At 40.4% G+C, this 26,503-nt stretch overlaps 1 long non-coding RNA gene across 3 annotated transcripts in view; it reads right to left on the reverse strand.

The window, feature by feature from the left end:
- LOC110072804 (uncharacterized) overlaps positions 1-26,503 on the reverse strand; it is an 85,621-nt gene that overhangs the window by 53,468 nt on the left and 5,650 nt on the right. The window contains exon 2 of one of the 3 annotated variants that reach the window (XR_013545896.1): positions 26,000-26,134. This is a non-coding gene — a long non-coding RNA (uncharacterized LOC110072804). Of the gene's footprint in view, positions 1-21,065; positions 26,135-26,503 lie in introns of those variants that run through there. The other 2 variants (XR_012087696.2, XR_012087695.2) reach the window with 2 other exon arrangements.

The following is a 26,503-nucleotide window of genomic DNA, read 5'->3' on the forward strand; positions in this document are numbered from 1 at the left end:
CACCGCACACTGCATCAAATTGGTCTCCAGGGCTATCATTCCAGAAGGAAGCCTCTTCTAAAGATGATGCACAAGACAGCCTGCATACGGTTTGCTGCAGACAAGCAGACAAAGGACATGGATTTCTGGATCCATGTCCTGTGGTCCAGTGAGACCAAGATAAACTTATTTGGTTCAGATGGTGTCAAGCGTGTGTGGTGTCAACCACCTGAGGAGTACAAAGACAAGTGTGTCGTGCCTACAGTCAAACATGGTGATGGGAGTGTCATGATCTGTGCTGTTAGGGTTGAACTAACCTTGGGTCCCCAGATGTTCTTGGACTACAGCTCCCAGAAATCCTGGCCAGCACAGCTAGTGGTAAAGGCTTCTGGGAGTTTTAGTCTAAGAACATCTGGGGACAGATGGTTGAGAACCACTGCATTAGGACACCATTAAAAGAAGCTTCTCTTGTGAGGTAAAAGAAGGCCTGTTTACTTAACATGTGCATTCTTCAATCTCCAAGTTGTACATTTACTTGCTTTTGTATTGTAATTGGCAATAGGAAAGTAAACATGGACTTCATTTGCATGTCTGATCTCACAGGCAAATAGCTTTGAAGGATTTGCATGTCCAGATGGAGAACATGTAAGAGTTGGAAATATACATTTCCCTTCCTATGTGATCTTACCACCAGAAATCAGCACAAACAGGCTTAATAGATTTTGCTAAGTGTTGCTGAGCTTGAAAATCTAAGCTGTTTACACACTAATATTGGATAGGTGATTTAACACCTTGAGTTGCCATTGACCAGAATCCTGTTGATTAATTACACCTGTGTTAAGTGCAAAAGCATAAACTGTATCAATGAACTGCAAGTTGCCTTTTATCTCCGTTGTTTCCATCAACTCACATGTTCAGCGTGTGATGAGGCACACAATCAGCAACTTGTCAACCAGGGGCAATTCACCCTCTGCACGACACACCATTGCACTTATGCCTATATAACTATCCAACTGGAGTCTCACCAAAATATGAATAATTGGCATTCAGGATAAAAAAAACAGAACAATATAAAAAGTTGGTTGACTACATTGTCCAAATATTTTGTAATTGTTTTTTTTTTAAAAAAAAAACACACACATTCATTTGGCTGTTTAAGATGCTTACAAATTCCTCAATCTGATTACTAAAATGCTGTGATTTATAGCCTGGAAAGTGCCAGGCTGGGAAGACAGTACTTAAAGCATGACATCTAGTTTGTGCATTATTATTATTATTATTTAATCACTCATCTGCTGCATCTTTTTCTCTCCGCCTGCCTAATGTCAGCAACATACATGCTGTTCAGTAGTCCATGATTCCTGTCTTTTATCCTTTTGACACACTGTACCTTAGAATACATTGCTCTGTGTCAGTCTGGTGTCATGATGGGTGGCTTTCTCCTTTGGACATGGGACTGGGCTCCATCAGCTTTAAGGCTACAATTGTATCTTAATTTGTCCAGGAATAAGTCCCACTGGATATACAGAGACCTAGCAATTCAGCAATTGAAAATGTTATATAATTACTCTGCCTCAATGGAAGGTTCAGTGCTCATTGAATTATGGTGCATTTCTGTATCATATGCAATCTCCCTCCTTCTGGCCCTGTTCACTTCATAAAAACCATACAGAAAACTCATGTAAAGAGGACAGCATTCCAGTTCATGACCTTCCTTCACATGGAGAGCAATAACCCTGAAGATGTAACATTGTGATCTATGGGGACTCTACACATGAGCCAGGATGCCGATTTCCCCATATCCTAACTCACATAGAGAGGCCACACACATAACTGAGGCTCTCTCTCCTCAAACACATAGAGAGTTTGAGGAGAGAGAGCCTCACTTATGTGTGTGGCCTCTCTATGTGAGTTAGGATATGGGGAAATCGGCATCCTGGCTCATGTGAAGGAAGGTCATGAAATTCAAGACGAGGAGGCATGGCTAAAGCATGCCTGTCTCTACATGAACATTTCAGATGTTTTTGAATAACCAAATAGGGGTTTTCTCTTTCTTTCTCTTCCCAGTTCCTCTCCTGTGTCTATAATGAGTGCTTTTTCCTTTGAAGCGAAATGAATGTGTAAGTGATTGTTCAAACAGGGAATATGTATGTATATTCGCAGAAAGCTAAAAACAGTGCAGTGTGACCCTTACACCCTGGAGGAGTTTATGCAAGTGTTGAGTCATAAAAAAAACTGGCTTGTCTCGGGTGCTATATTTTTAGAGGTTGGATTGAAAGATAGCATGAAGCCTGTTATCCTCCTGAATAATGCTGACCTAATATGGACAAATTCTTGCATGAAAGGTTGTAAATTGCATGTCAAGAAGGATTACAGAGAAAGAAAAGAACCGCCTTCGTTGGCATGCAGAAAGTGCCCAAAAATGCCAAAAACGTCTATAGCATCAACATAGAAGTCTGACACCCGCTCTGCCCCATGTTGCTTTTTTCACAGCTACTGTCAGAACCAACATTGGGCATTTCTTCCAGCTTTGTGTGTGTGTGTGTGTGTGTGTGTGTGTGTGTGTGTGTGTGTGTGTGTGTGTGTGTGTGTGTGTGTGTGTGTGTGTGTGTGTGTGTGTGTGTGTGTGTGTGTGTGTGTGTGTGTGTGTGTGTGTGTTTAAAGAGTCTGTGCCCTCTAATTGAACTAGATCTTTAATATCACTGTAGAATTTTTTAAAAAGAGAGAATATAATGAAAATGACTGGGATAAATAAGGAATTTATTTGGCAAACATCAACATTTTTGTGCTATTCGATATACCTCTGGGAGAAAGGGAGTTGAGAAGTAATTCAAACCTTCTCAAAGGATGAAAACAGAATCCTTGTGGGAGTATATTTTCAGCACAAGAATGGTTGGTTGAATGCCTCCCCCCAATGAAGGATGCATGAGAACACCAGTTTGGGTCCAGGATGGAACAAATAATTAACAATTTGCAGTTCCTGGACTGTCCTTGGAGTGGATGCCATTTCAGTTCTGGAATCTTCATACTCACAGATGGTTGTGAACGTGTTTGGAAAAGAACGTGCTAGTTTAAGGAGTGTGCATAGAAAAACTAAAGAAAGGGATGGATCGTGTTTCTTTTGGATCAGTGATCCTGAAGAAAACAGAATTTAGCAGCAAGCAGCAAATACCTTTATCTTTAGTTAGGCTTTTTCTCTGTAACTGGCTGCCTATGAGTGTAAGTGATCACAAAACAAAGGAAGGCTAATTGCCTTAGAGAGAGAACAAAGGAGTCGACAGCAGATGTCTGAGCCAGCGCAGCCTACAGCCAACGCCCTGAGAGCTTTTTTATTTACTTAGCATGATTTACATAGGATGTTGTTAGAATTCAGATAGGATACTAGTTACCTAATCGTAACTAGGATTGACTAAAATAACCCTTTGATCTTATGCTCTACCTCTAAGCGAAAGGGCAGAATAAGGGGCTACCCCGCCTGCTGGCAGCTGCCGCATCCTGCCAGGAGTGTATGCATGTCACTGGAACAGAATGCAGCTACAACCTTTAAGCAGAAGTTTCCCACATATGAGGGGGTTTCTTAAAATGGGTCTGCTGGGTATCCCCCCTGCCTCAATTTTTCAAAAATGTTTGTTTTAATACTGTAAGCCACCTTTGGTCTTCTTGAGGAGAAAGACTGGGTATAATTTTTTTTTAATACACAGAAAAAAATAATTACAACTTATAGAAAGAAACAGAGAATAGATCTGGGCACATAGCAGAGGTGGAGGTGGGAACATGAGGAAATCTACAGATGCAAATTTTGTAAGTTTTAGAAGAGGTAGCCATGTTAGGCTGTGCTAGCATGTCAGGAAAAACCAAAACAAAAATGAAACAATAAAGAAATCAAAATGTTGTGGCACCGTAAAGGCTAACTGCTTTATTTTAATGTGAGCTTTTATGGCCATGTCCACTTCTTTAGACAAGCAGATGTCTGAAAGAAGAAGAAAATTAGATTCACCACTTTGGGATATCATTGTCTAATTATGGAGGAAGAAATAATAACAGCACACTGATTTTCATTTCTTAAAACGATCAACATTACTGTATTTGTTTGCCTATGAGGCAAAATTGAGAAACAGTGTAGCTGAAGGGGGCCTATTTTGCCCCTCTAGGCCCCATTGAGAGACACAGCTCCTGCAGCAGAGCCAAATTTCAGCAACAACCTGGGCAATGGCCTTAAAGCAAACTGGAAATATATGTTATAAACAGGTTGTCCCTGTTTCTGGTGGCACTCTTTAAAATAAGCTTTTGTGTTTTGCTTGTTTTAAAGGAGTCTTAATAGCTTGATGCCAAAATTTGGAAGCATGCTTACTGCTGGATTGGATGATACATTTTGGGGAGGCATTTAGGGGATATATAAACTTCTCATTGGGGTGTGGCTCACCCACAGTCCACATGTTTCCCATTGCTATTTTGAGATGCAATTTGCATGAAAATTTAGCATTTTCCATTTATATTTGGGCAGCTAATACTTAACTCTGTATCCAATAATATCTCTGCTTTTCAATCCATTATAGTCCTTTTTTTTTCAGTCCATGTGTTTCACAAATAGTCTAAATATCTTAACATTTTCATTTGTTTTTAATTTTATCTATATTTCATATATGTCCATAACTGTGAATGGTGCAACATTCTGTTATGAATAAAAAATCTATTGTAGAGAGCCACAGATTATATGTGTGTTCATTTTCCTTTTTACAAGCACATATAGAGCAAAAGCTCTATAACAAAAAAATTTAATAACAAAACATTTGTTATTTTTAATAACAAAAAAATGTAAACTGTATTGTATATGACAGTTACAAGAGTCTTGAGGATGTCTGACAGTAGAAAATTAATCACTCCTGTTTCTGAGTTAGCAGCTAAGTTAAAATGTAAACATAAAGGATATCATTAAAATGAGCTGTCTATGTGCAACATTTTTGGAATAAGATAGGTATTCTCTCTAAACTGAATAAACTGAAGTAGAAATAAAAACTTTTTTCATAGAATAATAGAATAAGTGAGTTGGAAGGGGTCTATAAGGCCATCAAGTCCAATCCACCGTCTCAGTGCAGGAATTCAAGTCAAAGCAGATTTGACGATTGTCCAATTTTCTCTTGAATGCCTCCAGCGTTGGAACTCTTACCACCTGCCAAGGTAATTGTCATACTGCTCTAACAGTTATGAAGTTTTTCTTAATGTTCAGCCTAAATTTGGCTACCTTTAGCTTGAGCCCACTGTTACATGTCATGCACTCAGGGATAGGGTTGCCAGATACATGGGTACCAAAAGGAGGACATAGAAAGACAAAAAGGAGGACAAAGGAGGACATATTGAATGTTTCATTTGAATCGTTCCAGATTAAACCCACAATAAATACAATTTTATTACAATAGCTGCCAATAAATGTCTCTTAGTGAACCGACCAAGAAACAGTCATGTTAAAAATTAAAAACAAATTCAATGGAGGCTTTTTTTTCCCAAAATACGGGGGTGGGCGGGCAGGTGGGGGCGGGGAAAGCCAGGGGGAAGGGGGTCCTTCCACCTCTCCCCCTCCCATCCAAAATTATAACATAAAATATACAAAAGCCTGACATTTTAAAGGTTTTTATCTTTGCCTGCCTGACGGAGGACATTAGGCTAAAAAGGAGGACATGTCCTCCTTTTGCCTGACATCTGGCAACCCTACTCAGGGAGGATTGAAAACTGATCATGCCCTTCCTCTGTATGACCACCTTTCAAGTATTTGAAAAGTGCTATCATATCTCCCCGCAGTCTTATTTTCTCAAGGTTAAAGATGCCAGTTTCTTTCAGTCTTCCCTCATAGGGCTTGGTTTCCAGTCCATTGATTGTCCTTGTTGTTGTGTTGGCATCTTTCTTAAAGTTAACTGGACACAGTACTCTAGATGAGGCTTAACCAGTGCTGAATAGAGGGGAACTAGTACCTCATAAGATTTGGAGACTATACTTCTGTTAATGCATCCTAAAATAGCATTTGCCTATTTTGCAGCCACATCACCGTTGTGTGTGTGTGTGTGTTTAGTCGTTTAGTCGTGTCCGACTCTTCGTGACCCCATGGACCAGAGCACGCCAGGCCCTCCTGTCTTCTACTGCCTCCCGGAGTTGTGTCAGGTTCATGTTGGTTGCTTCGCAGACACTGTCCAGCCATCTCATCCTTGGTCGTCCCCTTCTCCTCTTGCCATCACACCTTCCTAACATCAAGGTTTTTTCCAAGGACTCTTTTCTTCTCATGAGATGGCCAAAGTACTGGAGCCTCAGCTTCAGGATCTGTCCTTCAAGTGAGCATTCAGGGTTGATTTCCTTTAGAACTGATAGGTTTGTTCTCCTTGCAGTCCAGGGGATTCTCAAGAGCCTCCTCCAGCACCACAATTCAAAGGCATCAATTCTTCGGCGGTCTGCTTTCTTTATGGTCCAGCTCTCACTTCCATACATCACGACAGGAAAAACCATAGCTTTGACTATTCGGACTTTTGTTGGCAAGGTGATGTCTCTGCTTTTCAAGATGCTGTCAAGATTTGTCATCGCTTTCCTCCCAAGAAGAAGGCGCCTTTTAATTTCAGGGCTGCTGTCTCTATCTGAAGTAATCATGGAGCCCAGGAAGATAAAATTTGACACTGCCTCCATATCTTCCCCTTCTATTTCCCAGGAGGTGATGGGACCAGTGGCCATGATCTTAGTTTTTTTGATGTTGAGTTTCAGACCATTTTTTGCACTCTCCTCTTTCACTCTCATTACAAGGTTCTTTAATTCCTCCTCACTTTCTGCCATCAGAGTGGTATCATCTGCATATCGGAGGTTGTTGATATTTCTTCCGGCAATCTTAATTCCGGCTTGGGTTTCTTCCAGTCCAGCCTTCCGCATGATGTATTCTGCATATAAGTTAAATAAGCTGGGGGACAATATACAGCCTTGCCGTACTCCTTTCCCAATTTTGAACCACTCAGTTGTTCCATGACCAGTTCTAACTGTTGCTTCCTGTCCCACATATAGGTTTCTCAGGAGACAGATAAAGTGGTCAGGCACTCCCATTTCTTTAAGAACTTGCCATAGTTTGCTGTGGTCCACACAGTCAAAGGCTTTCGCATAGTCAATGAAGCAGAAGTAGATATTTTTCTGGAACTCTCTGGCTTTCTCCATAATCCAGCGCAAGTTAGCAATTTGGTCTCGAGTTCCTCTGCCTCTTTGGAATCCAGCTTGTACTTCTGGGAGTTCTCGGTCCACATACTGCTGAAGCCTACCTTGCAGGATTTTGAGCATAACCTTGCTAGCGTGCGAAATGAGTGCAATTGTACGGTAGTTGGAGCATTCTTTGGCACTGCCTTTCTTTGGGATTGGGATGTAGACTGATCTTTTCCAATCCTCTGGCCACTGTTGAGTTTTCCAAACTTGCTGGCATATTGAATGTAGCACCTTAACAGCATCATCTTTCAAGATTTTAAATAGTTCAACTGGAATGCCATCACCTCCACTGGCCTTGTTGTTAGCCAGGCTTTCTAAGGCCCACTTGACCTCGCTCTCCAGGATGTCTGGCTCAAGGTCAGCAACTACATTGTCTGAGTTGTCCAGGATATCCAAATCTTTCTGATATAATTCCTCTGTGTATTCTTGCCACCTCTTCTTGACGTCTTCTGCTTCTGTTAGGTCCCTCCCATTTTTGTCTTTTATCATGTTCATCTTTGCGCAAAATGTTCCTCTAATATGTCCAATTTTCCTGAACAGATTTCTGGTCTTTCCTTTTCTGTTATCTTCCTCTATTTCTTTGCATTGTTCATTTAAGAAGGCCCTCTTGTCTCTCCTTGCTATTCTTTGGAAGTCTGCATTCAAGTTTCTGTAACTTTCCCTATCTCCCTTGCATTTTGCTTCCCTTCTCCTCTCTGCTATTTCTAAGGCCTCGTTGGACAGCCACTTTGCTTTCTTGCATTTCCTTTTCTTTGGGATGGTTTTCGTTGCTGCCTCCTGGACAATGTTACGAGCCTCTATCCAAAGTTCTTCAGGCACTCTGTCCACCAAATCTAGTTCCTTAAATCTGTTCTTTACTTCCACTGTGTATTCATAAGGGATTTGGTTTAGATTATACCTGAGTGGCCCAATGGTTTTTCCTAATCTCTTCAGTCTAAGCTTGAATTTTGCTATGAGAAGCTGATGATCAGAACCGCAGTCAGCTCCAGGTCTTGTTTTTGCTGACTGTATAGAGCTTCTCCATCTTTGGCTGCAGAGAATATAATCAATCTGATTTCGATATTGCCCATCTGGTGATTTCCATGTATAGAGTCGCCTCTTGTGTTGTTGGAAAAGAGTGTTTGTGATGACCAGCTTATTCTCTTGACAAAACTCTATTAGCCTTTGTCCTGCTTCGTTCTGAACTCCAAGGCCAAACTTCCCTGTTGTTCCTTTTATCTCTTGGCTCCCTACTTTAGCATTCCAGTCCCCTAGAATGAGAAGAACATCTTTCTTTGGTGTCAGTTCTAGAAGGTGTTGTAAATCTTCATAGAATTGTTCAATTTCAGTCTCCTCAGCAATGCTGGTTGGTGCATAAACTTGGATTATTGTGATGTTGAATGGTCTGCCTTGGATTCGTATTGACATCATTCTATCATTTTTGAGATTGTATCCCATTACAGCTTTTCCCACTCTTTTGTTGACTATGAGGGCTACTCCATTCCTTCTACGGGATTCTTGCCCACAATAGTAGATATGATAATCATCTGAGCTGAATTCGCCCATTCCTGTCCATTTTAGTTCACTGATGCCCAGGATGTCGATGTTTATTCTTGCCATCTCCTGTTTGACCACCTCCAGCTTCCCAAGGTTCATAGATCTTACATTCCAGGTTCCTATGCAGTATTTTTCTTTGCAGCATTGGATTTTCCTTTCACTTCCAGGCACGTCCACAGCTGAGCGTCCTTTCGGCTTTGGCCCAACCACTTCATTAGCTCTGGAGCTACTTGTACTTGTCCTCCGCTCTTCCTCAGTAGCATGTTGGACGCCTTCCGACCTGAGGGGCCCATCTTCCAGCGTCATATCTTTTAGCCTTTTGTTTCTGATCATGGGGCGTTCTTGGCAAAGATACTGGAGTGGCTTGCCATTTCCTACTCCAGGTGGATTGCGTTTAGTCGGAACTCTCCACTATGTCCTGTCCGTCTTGGGTGTCCCTGCACGGCATAGCCCATAGTTTCTCTGAGTTACTCAAGCCCCTTCGCCACGACAAGGCAGCAATCCATGAAGGAGACATCACCGTTGGCTCATATTCAACTTTTGATTTACAACAGTTCCAAGATCCTTCTCACTCAGTTACTGAGCAAAGTATCCCCCATGTTTCATATGTGTATTTGTCCCCCCACCCCCGTGAAGAACTTTTCATGTATCCCTGATAAATTATCTTCTGTTCTTTGTAAGGGAAGAAAAGGGGCAAGTGCCTATCAGCTTGATGTATAGGATAGGGTTCTGATCCCCAATGTATAAAGCAAGGGAGGGAATTTGGCTAAATGTTAGTGGACTCCAATTCTTATCAGCTTTTGGCAACAGCTGATGACCACATATGAGAGGAGTTGTAGGCTAATAACATGATAGGAGAACACAGTGCTCATCAGTTAAGAAACTGCCCATCAAGGGATACATGGCTGATATGTGGAACAGCCAGCAGAGATGGCTTTGGAGCACATACAGTACTTTTGCATTCAGTACTTTTTAAAATGTACTACTATTGTTGTTGTCACCACCATCCTGTTATTATTAAATAGTGACTCTCAGATATTATTAAATAGTATCTGAGAGTCACCAGGTGATGGGAAAGTCATGCATTTTCCTAATCATGAGGGAAAATGTAGCATGAGAATGACTTGTGCCTATTGTCAGCTGATTTTTGAGAAGCAGCAACACATTTGTTTTTGTACATTTTTTTTTGTTTCATCTAATTAAAAGAAAAAACGCCCTAAATGTCATTACAGGAAGGTATGCAACTTTTAAATACTGAATAAAATGTTTTATGCCATATGGAACTAGATGAACACAACACATTAACTACAGATACTCATTTCTGAGACTGATCTGTAAGATGTTAGTGATAAATGCCCAGAAAGGTGGTATCCACTAGTCATATCTCCATCTGCAGGTCCAGCCTCCCCTAGCTTCTTGTGCATCCTTATATCATTACATCTTAAATAGGTCAAGAAATACACTTGCCAGAATTCTAGAGAATTCCTATGCTTTTCCAGGTCTCTAGATGAGGAGACCAAACTCAAGACAAAGAGTACTGAAGGAGAAAAATGGTTCATCTCTGTATGTTTCTGCAAGGGGAATTTAACAACTGCCCGCACATGTATCTTTGCCTATTCCCAACAACATCAGGACTCACTTCCTCAGCATGAAGGTATATGTGTCCTGCTGGTGCAGAGCAAGAGGGGAAGACTGGGGAGAGAGCTGGTAGCCCTTGGGCCACATCCTGCCATCTGGAATTCTACAAGGAATGGAGCGGTGAGTACTTGGCCTAGGTGACAGTTGTGGTCATCCTGCCAATCCTTGCCTTCCCTGCCCTGTGACAATGGCCTACTCATGTGGCATGGGCCTACCTTTTGGTTATAGGTTTTGACTCTGAATTCTCCAAGAACAGGATGCTGCTCACCGATAACCCTCTGAGCAATGCAATAAAATACAAAGCCCTTGAGTTTCAATTCCAATTTTTTTTAAAGCAATTAACTCTGAGCCCTAATTGGCACACTGTATTGGAGAATGTTCCTTATTCTCACACATAAATACACCTTCCATGTCTGGTCACTACCAAACTTTATTTATTTATTTATTTATTTATTTATTTATTTATTTATTTATTTATTTATTTATTTATTTATTTATTTATTTATTTATTTATTTATTTATTTATTTAATATCCCGCCTATCTAATCAATTAAGATTACTCTAGGCGGCTTACAACAAAACTGTGACCTCATGAAAAATGTGGTATATAAAGTAATATATGATTACGCAGTTGTTGGGCTTAGTGTTAAGTAATGCTGTGTGATGAGGGAATTGATTGAGCTATTATCATTAGAGTGTAACATTTTCTCCTTCCTGAAAGATTAAAAAAGGCACCTGATTATACATTTGCAAAAAAATAAATAGGACATCTGTGTTCAAATACAGAATCATTATTCAATCCACTGTGCTCTTTGTCACAGAAACATGTATGAGAAAGTCCAAATGGAACCAAGTTGAGTTAATGATTGCATAAAACTGGAGCCTTACATAAAAAGCTCTTGTACTACATTCTGTGTGAAAAATCAATTACGAATTGGGCTGCACAATTAATCAGGCTTTCTCTGTCATTCTCTGAAGATCATAACAATAGACAATGTCAATAAGCAACATAGATTCAAGGGTTGATTGAGGACACAATCCGTGTGCCAGTAGAGCTATAATAGACAGCAATTACATCTCAAACCGAGCCCTGCTGTTTTCACATTTTTACAGTAGTGCTGTGCGGTTGCTGCTATCACTGACTTGAGTATCCCACTGCCATGACATCCAAAACAAGGAGTTGGTAACTCCTTAACCAATCCAGATTACATTTTACCCTTTAGCTTTTCCTACCACTAGTCATCCTGATGTCACCCTGCCCCATCGGCTTTTACCCCAATAGCCCAATACAAAGTAAAACAGCAATCCTTTTTGGTTACCCTATAACTTCACTTGGAGGATTTTATCCTCCAAGTTATGAAGCATTTAACAAGTCAGACCAAAGCACATGCTCAGAGACATGACTGAGGTGGAGCCTGTTGCCCTGTCAGGAAGCACTTTTCACTCCTTTCTGCCCAGGAGGAACTGACAAGGCCTCTTATCCCTTTTTTTTCCTGCTGAAAAGCTGCCACCTGCACAGAAATCATGCAGACCAGCTGCATGCAGATTCAGATGCTTTACTGAGAGGTAGTGTCCTAAATGTTGCAATGATTAGCGATTCTTGATAGTTACTTCATAAGTTGGATGTACATATTACATTGTGGCTGGACAGGATATGCTGGAGCTAGCACAGGCTTACGGGAGCCCAGGCCTCAGAACCCATAAATTGTGCAGAAGACAATAAGACTGTGTATTGATAATTCCTGGAATTTTTAAGGCAGTGTGGAACTCTAGGGTTGGTCAGGTAATAAGAAACTTCTGTATTGGCAAGATTTGCTGGAAAACAAGGAAGGAAGTCCAACACAAATATACTTCTGTGAGCTTCACTTGAAATTCCAGCAATTACAGCTTTCAGTTTAGATGAGCAGCTGACCTTAAGGACCTGACCAGAACTGGGTAACATGTGCTATATCGATTAATAGCTAGATGCAAATTTGTCCTGAAATGTCTGACACTACCTTACTTGCCATCTGATGAGAAGAGAAGACTCCCTGGAAAAGCCCCTGATGTTAGGAAAGTGTGAAGGCAAGAGGAGAAGGGGATAACAGAGGACGAGATGGTTGGACAGTGTCATCAAAGCAACCAACATGAATTTGACCAAACTCTGGGAGTCAGTGGAAGACAGGAGGGCCTGGTGTGCTCTGGTCCTTGGGGCCATGAAGAGTCGGACACGAATTAACGACTAAGCAACAAAACAACAACCTTTCTTGCATTCCTGGGCTGATCCTCTGCATCAGTGTGTGTGTATTCCAGAGATTTTATGCAAGTGCAGAAATTTTATCAGAGTTTTAATCCAAGCTCTACTAAAAACAAACAAAAAACAAAACAAATACAATACAAAACAAAACCCACCCTGGGTGGTAGAAATATACTGTACTTTGAGATATGAAATAGTGACAATTAAATTACTTCTTCTGTATCTGCTCCCTTTTAATAAAGCAAATAACTTCAGTATAAGTACTATTTATTTGTATTTGTTTTCAGACTCATTCTCATAATTGAGTGTTCTGCCATGTAGGAGGGATGAATCTATGTATCCATACCCATAATGGAAGTTTTCGAAAACAAAAGAAGTTATATATGACAAGGAGCAATATAATAAGCAGCACTGCACCGTTTGTACCAAAGCCTTCAGTTCTTCAATAAAGTATCATATGCAAATACTAGTAGCCAGGAAAGCCCTGATGAAGCAGACTGAATGCCTCTCTACTGTAGCTTCCGGTTCACACAGTGACCAAACAGGTGCCTTTGGGAAGCCGGGCATGAGGAAGGGAGCAATTACTAGTTTCAAATGATATCCAGCAAAACTAGGGCTCTGATCCCATTGTAAAGTTTACTTTTTGGACTAGAACTAGCTGGGAAATTCTGGTTGGGAGATTCTGGGTGCTACAGTCCAAAAGATACATTTTCCAAGCTATGCTCCGATCCTGGATAATTCTGTGGATTTCTTGATATCAAATCATGGGGGGGCAGCAAATTCTACACTTTTCCTATGAGTAAAAATACAGTAATTATTCATGGAACGAATATTTCCTGCTCTTACAACATTGTTCCACTTGCAATGAATATCTTTTATTATGTGTCTCAGCAATTAGACTGGCCAAAAAAAAAAAGTTGGTGTTTCCATTCCAGTGATTGCTCTTGTTTAAATTCGCTCTTGCAATCAGACATTTTCCCCACTTGAGGGAGTACTGCACATAGATACATAATCAGCTTCTCATGGAGAGAGGCCCATGGTGACACGTGATGAAGAACTTCCTTTTGTTTGTCCTTACTTTATCACCTTTTGGTTCATTCTGCTTCCACTTATTCAATCACTTTTCTAATCTTAAAAAGCTACAAATGTTGTAAGCATTTTTGTACTAATCACCTGATTGTTTGGGATACAATTTTCTACAATATCATTTTGAATAATATGATGACCACTAGTTTTAATTAGATATCTGTTTAAATACTGCCCTAATCTATTTTTTGTTGAATTTTAATATTATAAACCACCTTGGGTCCTCTTAAAGGTAAACATGGGGTATCAATCAATCAATCAATCAGAATACCATACTTCATTACTGTACTTCTGGTCTGCTGTAAAATTACTGCTAAATCAAACAAGGTAGGATGTTTCTTTCAAGTGATAATTGCTCTGAAAAAAGGCCTATTCTACAAGGGCTGAAATAGTTTTTAATTAATGGTCATCAGATAGTTCACAGGGAACCCATAACAGCGAGTCACTGCAGAGGTTGTGATACCCAATTAGCAGATATTGCTAATCTTGCTGCAGCTTTTGCTTCTGCTGGGTTTTTGGTTTAGGAAAGAATAATGAAAAATGTGTCCTGGTTTCCTGACAAACTGCCTCTGACTTTTGAACGTGCTAAATTAGCAAAGTTAAAAAAAAAACTCTTTATGTATTTGATGTTATGACATATCAAACAGCAACCCTTCTACAACAGCTTCAGTAATATTGAAGCCTTTTCATGTAGGAATTGTTATTTTTGGCAAACATGGGTGGCACTGAGCACAAAGACTCTAATGAACACCTCCATCATTCAAGATTCTTTGTATTGGTGGTTACTCATAGGAGTTTACCTAGAAAATGTCGTTTAAAACCCTGGTGAATAATACTGTTAGATCAAATGCCAATCCTTCTTTCTAAATATTTTGGTGAAAATGGCTATAAGTCCTACTGAAAGAACATCATCATAATATTCAGTATTAACCAACACAGTGTTCACAAAATTATTTATATAGCTAGTGAAGTCAGTCATATAAAAGAAAGAAGGAATAATTTGGGGGTGAAGGGAAATGTGACACTGACTTTGGCCCACAGATATTCATTTAAACCCTAAATATGGAAAAATAGGTCAAGTACTTTATTTGCTCACAAAAATTATGAAATAATTGACTGGAGAGTAAAAGTGCAAATTAAGGGTGTGTCATTCCATATTTTTTCTGAACTCCAAGTCCATGAATTACTAGGACAGAATTCTCTGAATTCCCGCCCACAGACAGACCACTACAGATCACTCAACTGGAGCAGGGCCTACCTATGAGGCTCCACAACGGTCTGAAGTCTCCCTTCCTGATTCTTAACGTAAAAAAAAAGCAAAAGAAAAAAATATTCCAGTACTTTCTAACAGTTGTAGCTTTGCTGTCCCTTGAGATATGTAGAACACACCTCCTTAAGAACTAGGAAGCACTGCAGCAGTGCCATTTTTTTGAAATCAGGAAGCAAGTCCAGAAATAGTTATCTATTTTCAGGGATAGGCCCTGCTTAAGGTGAGTGAAATGTAAGGCAGCTATATGAAGAATTCCTGCCCCAAAGCATCATGAAAAAGGTCCCAAAATATTATCCATGCAAGTGAGTCCAAATCACTACTCATTACAGCACACTTATACTCTAAATGCCATTTCTGACATTTGTGTATTTCCCAGAGAACCCTGCTTTACTGTGCTATAGAGTTGAGGGGGGGGGAATCAGTGACTAGAAGAGGCCTATGGTGGCAGCAGCAGCCACCTCAAGTGATGGAGAATGGGTGGCCTGTAGCTGTTTTCCTGCCACCTCCAGTGGTCTGCTATCTGAGGTGACTTTCTCACTCTGGCTAATGATCAACCTGCCTTTGAAAAGAGACAAAAACAAATATTTTAATTGTATAGATGCTGGGGTTGGGGACTCTGAGGTTTTGTTCCAAGTTCAGTCTGAACATCTATGTGATAATTTTCACTCCACAGAGTGCCTGCTTCTCATTATACAAAGGCATGCAAGTTGTATCTTGCTATTCAAAATGGTCAGGCAGGTTGTCAAGAGACTGAAAACAGAGGTTCATTATTTCAGATGCCCTGTTGGAACACAGGCCTTGTAGTTCATGCCTGGGATGAGCTGACCAGGAGAAAGGCCTGAAAGTGCCTACTGTTAATTACAAGATAGCAATAGCTGCACATTACTTCTGTGAAAGGGAAAGCTCCAAGGCCCAATCTTGTTAATAGGGAGCTGATTAGTAGGAATGGTTTCAGCTGAAGTGAAGGGGGGGGATAGAGGTTACTCTCTTCTTTGAGATTGTTCAGGGCAATTCAATGCCTGATTGGTGGATCTCCTGGAAGTGTTTAGAAACTGGAATGTTGGGTATAAAAATGGGGAGAGAAATTACATAGTTTAGCCTAGTTATATTTTAAGAGAATGCTATGCTCATTTGCTGCTCTGTTGTATGATAGGTATTCTGCAGGTGCTATGGAACTATGCTGAAGTTCTGCCAGAATGTAAGCATTAGTTTAGCTTAGCTAGCTTTCTTGTTTTATTATCGGATTGTTCTGGAATTGTTCTTGTCTTGATTCTTTTCCCATTTTGTGGGTATTTTTTGTATTCCTATCTTGCAGAGTTGACATAAAAATTGAAGTGCATAACCTTGTGGATTGTTTTGGTACTCCCTGGAAGCATAGCTTAGTCAGAGTGGACTAAGGTGTTGGGAGGGTACTGGGCAGGAAGATTTTCCCCAGCTAACAGCACATTTGGTCCTCTTGGATCTTATTCACAGCAGGAAAGTCTGGAGAATGTGACTAAGTAATTAGTGTGGGCATAATCTTGGCAGCTCTGAGATAAGAAAATATCATGTTTGAATTCAGAACTCTATACTCAGAAGCAGGATCACTTATTGCTGCCTGAGGTAGAGGAGGAAGGTAAGTCACTCATCTGTCCAAGTCAAAGTGCCAAAAAACAGCCAAGTTATTTTGGCACATGAAGTAGAAAATCCCTCACACATTTCTTCCCATTTGTAAAGTCACAACAGTGAAAAAAATAGATAACTAACAAATTGCTGATTTTTCATGACACCCAGATTGTGTCACCAGAGGCAACTGCCTCATTCTACCTGATAACAGGGCTGGTTCTGCATACAAAAGGTTTCCGGTCCCCTCCCCCCCTCCAATTCCTTTTAGTCCACAGTAGCCCTGTTCCACATAAAGCTGCTCTGAGAGCATTACAGGACCTCCCAAAAAAGCATAGAATGCCATGCAGATTGCAGTGGGAGGGAAGAATTGGCCGAGGGAGACAACAACACTTTGCAAGTTTGTGTAAACAAACCATTAAAGAGAGCCTCTTTTATTACATCTGCCACAGAATCCATTAACGACATGTCTTTCCTTGTTCAGCATCCACACATGTTGGACCCAGGAGGGCATGACATTATCCTCCACTGGAATCTCTTTATGAATTTTCAAACCATCAGACTTTGACATGGCTAAACGTCCTCACTGCTATCACCATTTAAGACTTTAATAAGGATATTCAGTGTTTTGTTTCAGCTTGCCTTCAAAATAGTTCCTAAGAAGAATGTTTATTAATGGACAAGTGTTTATTTTAGTTGTCTAATGTTCATATTTATCTAATATGCAGAGTGTGACATAATGGGAATACATTCATTCATTTAATTGCTATTTTGAGGCATTTGCCAGCCAACCACAATCTAAAGGCTTCTGAAACATTGCTACCTTGGAATCTGACCCATGCAAGCAAAACTGTTTAATCCAGATTTTCAGTACAGGGAACACAACTTCTAATTTACCATCTGTTGAATTTGGCTTGGATTTCAGTAGAAACTTTCTTTCCCACAGAATACTTGGTTTGAGAGAACCCTTTCCTTTAAGAACAGCACAGTGAACTTGGGAAAGGCTGTAGCTCAAGGCTATACACATGTTTTGTGTGCCAAAGGTTCCACGTTAAGTCTCTGGCATCTTTAGATAGATTCTGTCTTCCAGAGCAGCTGACAGCCAGTGATGACAATAATAATGTAAAGAGGCATACACTCTGATTTTACATAAGTCAGGTTTTGCACCATCAGTACAAAATACCTTTGTCAGAGCAAGGAACTGTAGTTGTATGTACTAATGTTTTATCTACACCCAAGCCTAGATCTTGGTCTACATTCAGAAGTTTCCTTTTTTGCGCAGGCCTTTCTTAGCCTAAGTCTCTTCGAGAGGCTGGTTCTGTTCCACAGCTCTTTCACTATTCTCATGCCCTTTATATCAGTGGTCCCCAACCTTTTTCGGACTGTGGACTGGTTGGGGGGGGTGTGGGCTCCGTGCATGGGGGGGGGTGAGGGCACCCCTGCACTCATGGTTGGGCATGTCACACTCGCGGGTAGTTGTGTTGTGCTCACGGGTAGGCGTGTCGCACTTTGTGGATGAGCATGTTATGCTTGTGATGCAAATGAGTGCAACATGCTGAACCACGAGCGCGACATGCCCACCCGCGAGCAGGGGTGTTACTGAACACCTATTGGGAATCATTTACGTACTTCTGTTCTCCAGAGGCTTCTTGCAAGCAGAAAGGGCGCAAGTCATATCAGATTTATTTTGCCTTTATTTCTTTATCTTGTCCTTTGTGGCATTGTTGCTATTCTTCAATCCTGTAGTTGTAGAATTATTTTATGCCATTGTTTATCTTACAATCATTCATTCTGTATATTTTTTTCCTTTGGGGTTTCCCCCTTCCTTGTCTCTTAAATAAGGTTTTGTAACCTTTCTTCACTATGGTGCCATTGTCTCTTGAATCCCAAAGAATCTGCTGCTAACCAACCAAGACAAATACCTACGCTTTGTTGTGTTTTGCCTCTTTAAGAGGAATGTCCAGAAGGCCAAAGTGGCTTTCAGTTTTGGGCAAGATACTATTAAAGGAAGGTTGAGCCTTTGTCATATCCTCAGAGAAGAGGATGATCCTGGGCCCGTGTGGCTGTATTAGCAACCAAGGAAAGCTTTCTCAGTTATGCAGTTTCTTTAAAACCTACATGTAACTCTGTTCCAGAAGATTTTAGTAAGTATCTGAAGGTATCCATATGGAGGATTAAAGCAATTGTTGAACTTGGTATTGTATTTACTGGCTCATAATGTCCTGTTGCCAAAGTGAAGTCATCTAATGGCATTATCTCTTATTGCTTTTTCTACCTTCCAGCTGGTCAATTGGTAAGCAAGTCCCTCCAGACTCAATAATGCGAATTGTCCAAGTGTAGAAGCAATAGGATTTTTTACCATCTGCCAAACAGAAGTTATTTTTTGCTGCAAATAAGCAGACTTATTAGATCCTTGTGGTTTTTTTGGCAATCCTTTCCCTGATAGTTCACAGTGTGAACAGGAAGGAGAGGTCACTCATCTGTGTTGGTATGACATGTTGTTGTTGTTTAGTTATTAAGTATTGTCCGACTCTTCATGACCCCATGGACCAGAGCACACCAGGCCCTCCTGTCTTTCACTGCCTCCCAGAGTTTGTCAAAATTCATGTTGGTCCCTTTGGTGACACTGTCCAGCCATCTTGTCCTCTGTCATCTCCTTCTCCTCTTGCCTTCACACTTTCCCAACATCAGGGTCTTTTCCTGGGAGTCTTCTCTTTTCATGAGATGGCCAAAGTATTGGAGCCTCAGCTTCAGGATGTGTCCTTCCAGTGAGCACTCAGGTTTGATTTCCTTCAAAATGGATAGGTTTGTTCTCTTTGCAGTCCAGGGGACTCTCAAGAGTCTCCTCCGGCACAAAAGTTCAAAAGCATAAATTCTTTGGCGGTCAGCTTTCTTTATGGTCCGTCTCTCACTTCCATATATCGCTACTGGAAAAACCATAGCTTTGACTATGCAGACCTTTGTCGGCAAGGTGATGCCTCTGCTTTTTAAGATGCTATCTAGGTTTGTCATCACTTTCCTCCCAAGAAGCAGGTGTCTTTTAATTTTGTGGCTGCTGTTGCCATCTGGAGTGATCATGGAGCCCAAGAAGGTAAAATCTGTCACTGCTTCCATATCTTCCCCTTCTATTTCCCAGGAGGTGATGGGACCAGTGGCCATGATCTTAGGTTTTTTGATGTTCAGCTTCAGACAATTTTTTTTGCACTCTCCTCTTTCACCCTCATTACAAGGTTCCTTAATTCCTCCTCACTTTCTGCCATCAGTGGCATGTACTCACCCCAAACCATTGGCTGCTAGTTAATGTTTTCCATTATCATCCTTTTAAAACAATGGGGCTAAAAGCAGTGGTTAGAGCAGACTGATTGAATCAGTAGGATATTAAAAAGATATATTATGTATCATTGACTCAATAAACCTTCTCTAGTTGCAGACTAACAATTGGATTTGGCCTATGACACTCTAAATCTGGGATAGTGCTAAGCAGAGTGCTCCTTTCTCTTTCTGAATGTGGAAAATAACTGTCATGTTAATAACAGTAAAATGCATTAATAATTCTGTCTCAATTCTTGACCATGATGTCTAGGTCAGTCTGAAGTACTATAACTAGTGTGACAAGAATAGAACCCAAGGCAGAGAACCTTTCAGAGACTGTTGCACCGGTTGAAAAGAAGAAGAAAATACTTAAAGAATGGATCTTTGGGTTGGGACAATTGAATTTCTGTGTGTTGATTTGATGTATTTCTATCCTTGTGCTTGACTGTTCCTCCTCTTACTGTGTTTTCACTGTCATATTGTGTCTCTTTCTAGTCTCTTAGTATCAGCTGCTTTAAGGTACTCTGAAGAAAAAAAGGAGTGATATAAACTTCTGAAGACACAAATATTACAAATAGAGATGAGGTATTCATATACGAATATCCCCGCGTAGCTGGACTCAACAAGGGGCTGGCCCCTGTGGCCGGCCCATTCACTCACATGTCCTGTAGCAGTGGCAGCCTCACTCATCTTTCCAATCACTCCCGGAGCGCCACTCTCTTCCTGCTTGGCTAGCGACTCAACAGCCATGCAGGGAGACTCGTCCTCCCTCCCACTGCCTGGAGTGGCCAGGTGAGCAGGAAGAGAGTGGAGCTCCAGGAGCGACTGGAAGGATGAGCGAGACTGCTGCCACTGGCAGACACATGAGTGGATGGACCCACCATATATGAACATGAATACCCCATCTCTAATTACAAATTAACAATGATAATCAAACAGATAAAAGCCCTCAAAAGCTTTTAAGCTATACTCCTGAACACATGAACATAGTGGGGCTTATTACTGAATAATCACAAACACCAATCTGGAAAAAATCATCTGCATACAGATTTGCTCATCAACACCACACACACACACACACACACACACACACACATACACACATACAAAACCCGAACTGAGTAAACTGTAAAGAAGCATTAAATTGGGGGTCCTGTGCAGATTGGTAAATGGAATACATTTGTCTTTTTAAAACACAATGGTGAAAACAAAATGAGTAGATCAGATAGGCAGGGTATAAATGAAATAAGTCAAATAAATAAATAAACAAACAAACAAACAAACAAACAAATAAACTTTTAAAAAAGTAAAAAAACAAAAACAGGGTGGCATGGCTACCCCTTCTAAAACTATAAATAAAAATGTTTTCTCCTAGTGCATGTAGATAAGTTTGCACACAGTTCTTAGTGACTTCATTTACACTGACATCACCGTGAGTCCTGAATCTGGAAGCAGTGGAAATGCAACAAAAGCTCTTTCAATTTTGTTTGGGGAACCAGTGGTTCTTGTACCAAGCACTTTTGTGTAGAAAGCTGCGCATACCTCTTTGAGAAGATAACCATCTGATGTGCTCCTGACAGTGCACGGAGAAGGAGACACACAAAAAAGGGCACATGCCCCCTTCTTTTTACGAATAGGTTTTCTATATGCTTTGCTAGCACATATGTTGTAAAAGAGTTTTAGAGCAACACACAGCCTGGGAGCTGTAAACAGCCCACAAAGCCATTTTTATGTCCCTTGCCAAATAGGGGAGGCTGAAATTGAAGGGCACATTTGTTGTTGTTGTTGTTGCAATAAATTGCTAAAACTAAATATCATTAAAGTAGACTTTCTTCATGTTGTTTGCTGCCAAAATTCAGAAGAAGCCAAGAGACATCTGCTAAGAAGCCCATTGTCTGTTTCTTTCTCTGGCTTTTCCTGGTTTTCAGTTGAATTTCACCAACATGGTAAGGGGCAACACGATTAGCTGCAGATTCTAGGAAGATGAGATTGGCTCTCAGATGTGCCAAAGTTGCTTGTGCTTCGGGTAGAGAATCTAACTTGAACTTGAGAAACCAAGTTCACTCAAGCCACGCTGGTACCACGAATTGTGCTGCTCTGCCATTTCTTCTTTCACAAAATAGGGTGGGAATTACAGTGGTCCGACCTTCCAGACCCTTGCTGGAGATAAACCATTGCTTGGTAGAACTTTCTAAAATATAAACTGAAAATGAGAACTAGTGCTCTAAAAGTCAGGGATTTTGAACTCCTTCATATGTTTTTTTTAATGTTTATTTAGTTATTTTATTTATTTATTTCATATATAACCCACCCATCTGGTCTGGTCGACCACTCTGTTGTTATCTGCACCCTGGGATTCCTTTTGCCACTAATGACTGTGGCTGTTTACAGAACAAAGCTTCAAAGGAAAAGAACTGAATATTAAACAGGGGTCTTAAGTCATTACTAGGTGTAAATGCCACGATGACTCACACATATATCTGTGAAGATTCTCAGTCATCCAGGTGAGGTTATCTGGAAGATGAGTCATAGCAACTGGACTTCTTTCTTGTTAGGTGGAAACGTTTCGCTACTCATCCAAGTAGCTTCTTCAGTGAAGAAAGCTACTTGGATGAGTAGCGAAACGTTTCAACCTAATAAGAAAGAAGTCCAGTTGCTATGACTCAACGTCCAGATATGACTCACACAGTTTGCAGCTTGTCCCTAAGCACTGTCTCTTTATCTTAGAGCCTTCAATAAATGTTTTGTCATGCACTATCTGTATTCTAGCTCTTATGTCTGAAGCGGAGGACCTGTTCCATGAAAGTTTACATTAAAATGTAGCAGTTAGTTTTTAAGATCCCACACATTTTTGTCATTTTTATATTTTTGCTTTTCTTTTGTTTCCTGTTGATTGATGAGCCTAGTGCTTTTGATTTTGCCTGTTATGCTAGTTAGGTAGTTTTTGAGTTTTTTCTCTTTGAAATCCAGACACCAAGTAGTCTCTCAAATTGCTTTGGGAACTTCCCTGAAATTCAAATGTTTCTTTTTTTCTTTTTTGCCATGTAACAATAGCAGGTGAGGTCCATGAAGTTCATGAAGAGAGTTTTTGAGGAAAGAAATACCTAAGCAGCATAGTTTGGGAAAGTAACATTTTTGAACTACAACCCTTTGGCTGCAGTGTTCAGGGGTTTGCGGGAGTTAGACTCAAAAATGTAACTTTTCCAATTTCTGTAGAGTGTTTCTTGTCATTGTGATATGGGTTCTGAACAGGTTCAGAGCAGGACTGATCAGGCAGAATTGCTTAGGCAGCTGTCTCAAGTGACGGAGACTGGTGTGAAGAGCAACAACAAGGGGGTGAAAGACAAGAGGTAGTAAACTAAACAGTCTGCCCTTGGCACTCTAAAGCAATGGTTCCCAAATGTGGGTCTCCAGATGTTCATGGACTAAAATTCCCAGAAGACTTTACCACTAGCTGCACTGGCCAGGATTTCTGGGAGTTGTAGTCGAAGAACATCTGGGGACCCAAAGTTGAAACCACTGCTCTGAAGTGAGCATTACTCCCTCAGGAGGACACTGTTCTAGGGCAGTTGTTGAAAGAAGATGAAAGAGTGTTCCTTCCACATCCTAAATTGGGCAGATTGTATCTCCCAGAAGGCAATGGCAGGTTGTGTTTGTTTCAAAACCATGTGGGAACTGGTCTTCCAGAATGGACAAGCCCTGACCACTTTGGGCCATCTTAGTGGGAACTTGGGCCACTTTGTATTTCTGCTGGTTCCAGGGCCCTTCATCATATCTGCCAACTCCTATCTTAAAGACGTAAGTGCTAGAAAAAGCTAGGGCCAGTCCTATTATTAACTAGTATCAAGCAGCTGCCAGCTGCTTAAAATGATAGATTTTTCCATATAACAAAAAGGCAGCAAGTTGTTAGTTATTGTTGCATTCTTACTGTCTGCAACAGGTGCTTGAAAGATGTTCTGCTTCGGTGCCAAAATGCCTTCTTTGGGCTATGTGGCTTAATTTTCAGGTGGAGTGCTATTATATGTTTTGCCTCAAGCAGCAAAATATCCTGGGCCAACCCTGTTTCAACAGACTGCTTAACAAAAAGAGACTGAGAAGCTTTTTCACTCGGAGAGCAAAAAATTATCTGTGGTGGCAACACAGATAATCAAAGGAATAAGTTTAAAAAGCGGGTCTTGAGAAAATTACATTATATCACAAATTATCCCCATGTACACAGTACATTTATTTTATTTCTTTAAAGTGTTTGTATACCACCCAACAAGCATCTTTTAGAGAGGTAAAAACAAAGAGAGTTAATTAAATCCAAATTACAAACATTGCAATAAAAACTGCCAGAGCAGACTCAAGATGACAAAATATTAGAAAACTGAGATATTAAAATGAAACCAAGTGCTACCATTTAAAAACACAACCCTTTACTAATAATACTATAAATAAAATTGAAGACAGAACATATGCTAAAAGATGACCTTAGATTGCCATGTGGAAAAGTAACTGATGCCAGGTGGAACTTTTTTGGAAGGGAATTCTACAGACCACTAATGATCTTTCTGTGGTAGCTTTCCATTGTGCCATTGTGGGTAGCAGCATCCACAGAACATGTTCTGGTAATGGTCTTTGTAACTGGGCAGGGGTTTATGGGGCCTGGTGCACCTTTACGGATACTCACCCTAATTCATTTCTAGCTTTAAATATACATATCAGTGTCTTTGATCCTTGGACATCTGATGGTAAAGCATAAGTGTCTGCAGTCTGTCGGAGTGTCCATGCACATTTTTTAAAAAAAAAACCCACTTGTGCAAATGTCTGTGCTTAAAACAGAGATATCCATTGAGGAGAGTCAATGTTGTTGGGTCAGCAGTGTCTCCTCTTCCTTATCCATGTGTACCTAAGAGCTCAAAAGTGCTACTGTATTTTGTTTTTGGACTATAGCTTCCAGAACCTGGCCATGCTAGCTGTAATGCAAATGCAAAACAAAGCAAGACAAAACCTTTTCCAACCTTTGGTCCACATTATCTATAGGAACAGGGCTTTGGACATTGGCATACTTAAGTGATGGTATTTCTGTGATCGCAAGGGGAATCAGTATTTCTCTGGTCTACACAACCAGCCCTTTGGGTACCATCCAGCTGAAGTTTCCTTGGAATCTGTTGTTATCGAAATCAATGGGACTTAATGGGTTGAGTCACATAGTTTGTGGGAAATGTCCTTTCTTTGATTTATTTGCCTGCCTGATCTTTGAAATGACCACTATCTCATTATTTTTAAACATTTTGCCTTCTTCTGAATATGTCTCCCTTAGTACATATTCTTAGGACTACAAGGCTAGAGAGATTTTCCTGGGGTTTGTTTTGTTTCATCATATGATTGTTATTTAGGATTCATTTTTATTGTGGTAATTTGTATTGTGAGCTTTAATTTTGTCTTTGTTTGAATTATATTGTACCGTGGAAAGGGTCTGTTTATTTGTTCACACATCAGCATTGCATATTTCTATGTAAGCATCACCATCATGTTGATTTGCTGATTAATGTTTTAAGTCTGAGTGCTAGTGTAAGGCATTTTTAAAAATGGTGGGCTTTAAAAAGAGAGTTATTCACAATGCCAAGCTCCAGTCACTTTAGATTTTTCAAATTTATCCAAATCTAGCAGTTTATTATGGCTATTAGTCACTTGTTCCATCTATTGAAGTTGACACATGTTTGGTAACTAATGGGAAATTCATAGAATAGAATCATTTAATTATGCATACTTACAGACCATATTGTCCCATCAATTTTTCATTGGCTTCTCATGGCTGTCAGAAGGGAGCTACTAAAACATTGATGGCACATTGCAAAGTGGTGTGCTGTGTTCTATTTTAAACACAGAACAAAGAAGGTTTTTTTTTCTGGAGTAGACTCCAAGGGGAATAAACTGAAACATTGCCACCCCCAGCATGTCACGTAAGGACATAAGACAAGTCAAATTACAGTTCATATTTTAACTAGCAAAGCCCCAGGCCACAAAAACAAGAATAAAAGAACAGCCTTAGCGTTACAGTGCCCTAATATTTCAAGTAAGCTCTGCAAGAAGTCTAAGAATAATGGTATCTTTTCTCACTCATCTACTTTTACCTGACAAGTATTTTGTTGATAGCAGGATATGTAGTGGTTTCCGTTATGCTTCAACGAAGGTCTTTCCCCCTCTTTTTCAAGCGCCCTAATCGTTCTTCTTTTGACTCAGTGTTCTTGAGGTTTTCCAGAATCTGGCTTAGAGAGGAAGACAAGAACCAGCAAAATATTATATAGCTCTTCAGTCTTTTCTTCTGTCACAAAGAATAATAGTGCAATTTATACTGCTGCTGCTACTGCCGAATGAAAAACAGAAAATGTTACAGGACTTCTTCAGTTGCCAAAAACAGAAGATGAAACGTTCATTCCCAGCTACTGGAGGTTTCCAAATCTGGGCTGCAAAACTGCCTGGAAGTCTTGGTGCTTGGTTTGGCAAATTGCTGAAACTCTTCACATCTTTACCTCTGAAATCTATTCTTGAGAACCAGTGAATTGTGGTGGACAGACAGAGTGACAGACAAGACCTCAGGAAACTGGGATTCACATCCCTGCCTCCCTAGGGAAACA

This window comes from Pogona vitticeps, chromosome 5 (genome assembly GCF_051106095.1).
Source record: "Pogona vitticeps strain Pit_001003342236 chromosome 5, PviZW2.1, whole genome shotgun sequence".
Lineage (NCBI taxonomy): Eukaryota > Metazoa > Chordata > Lepidosauria > Squamata > Agamidae > Pogona > Pogona vitticeps.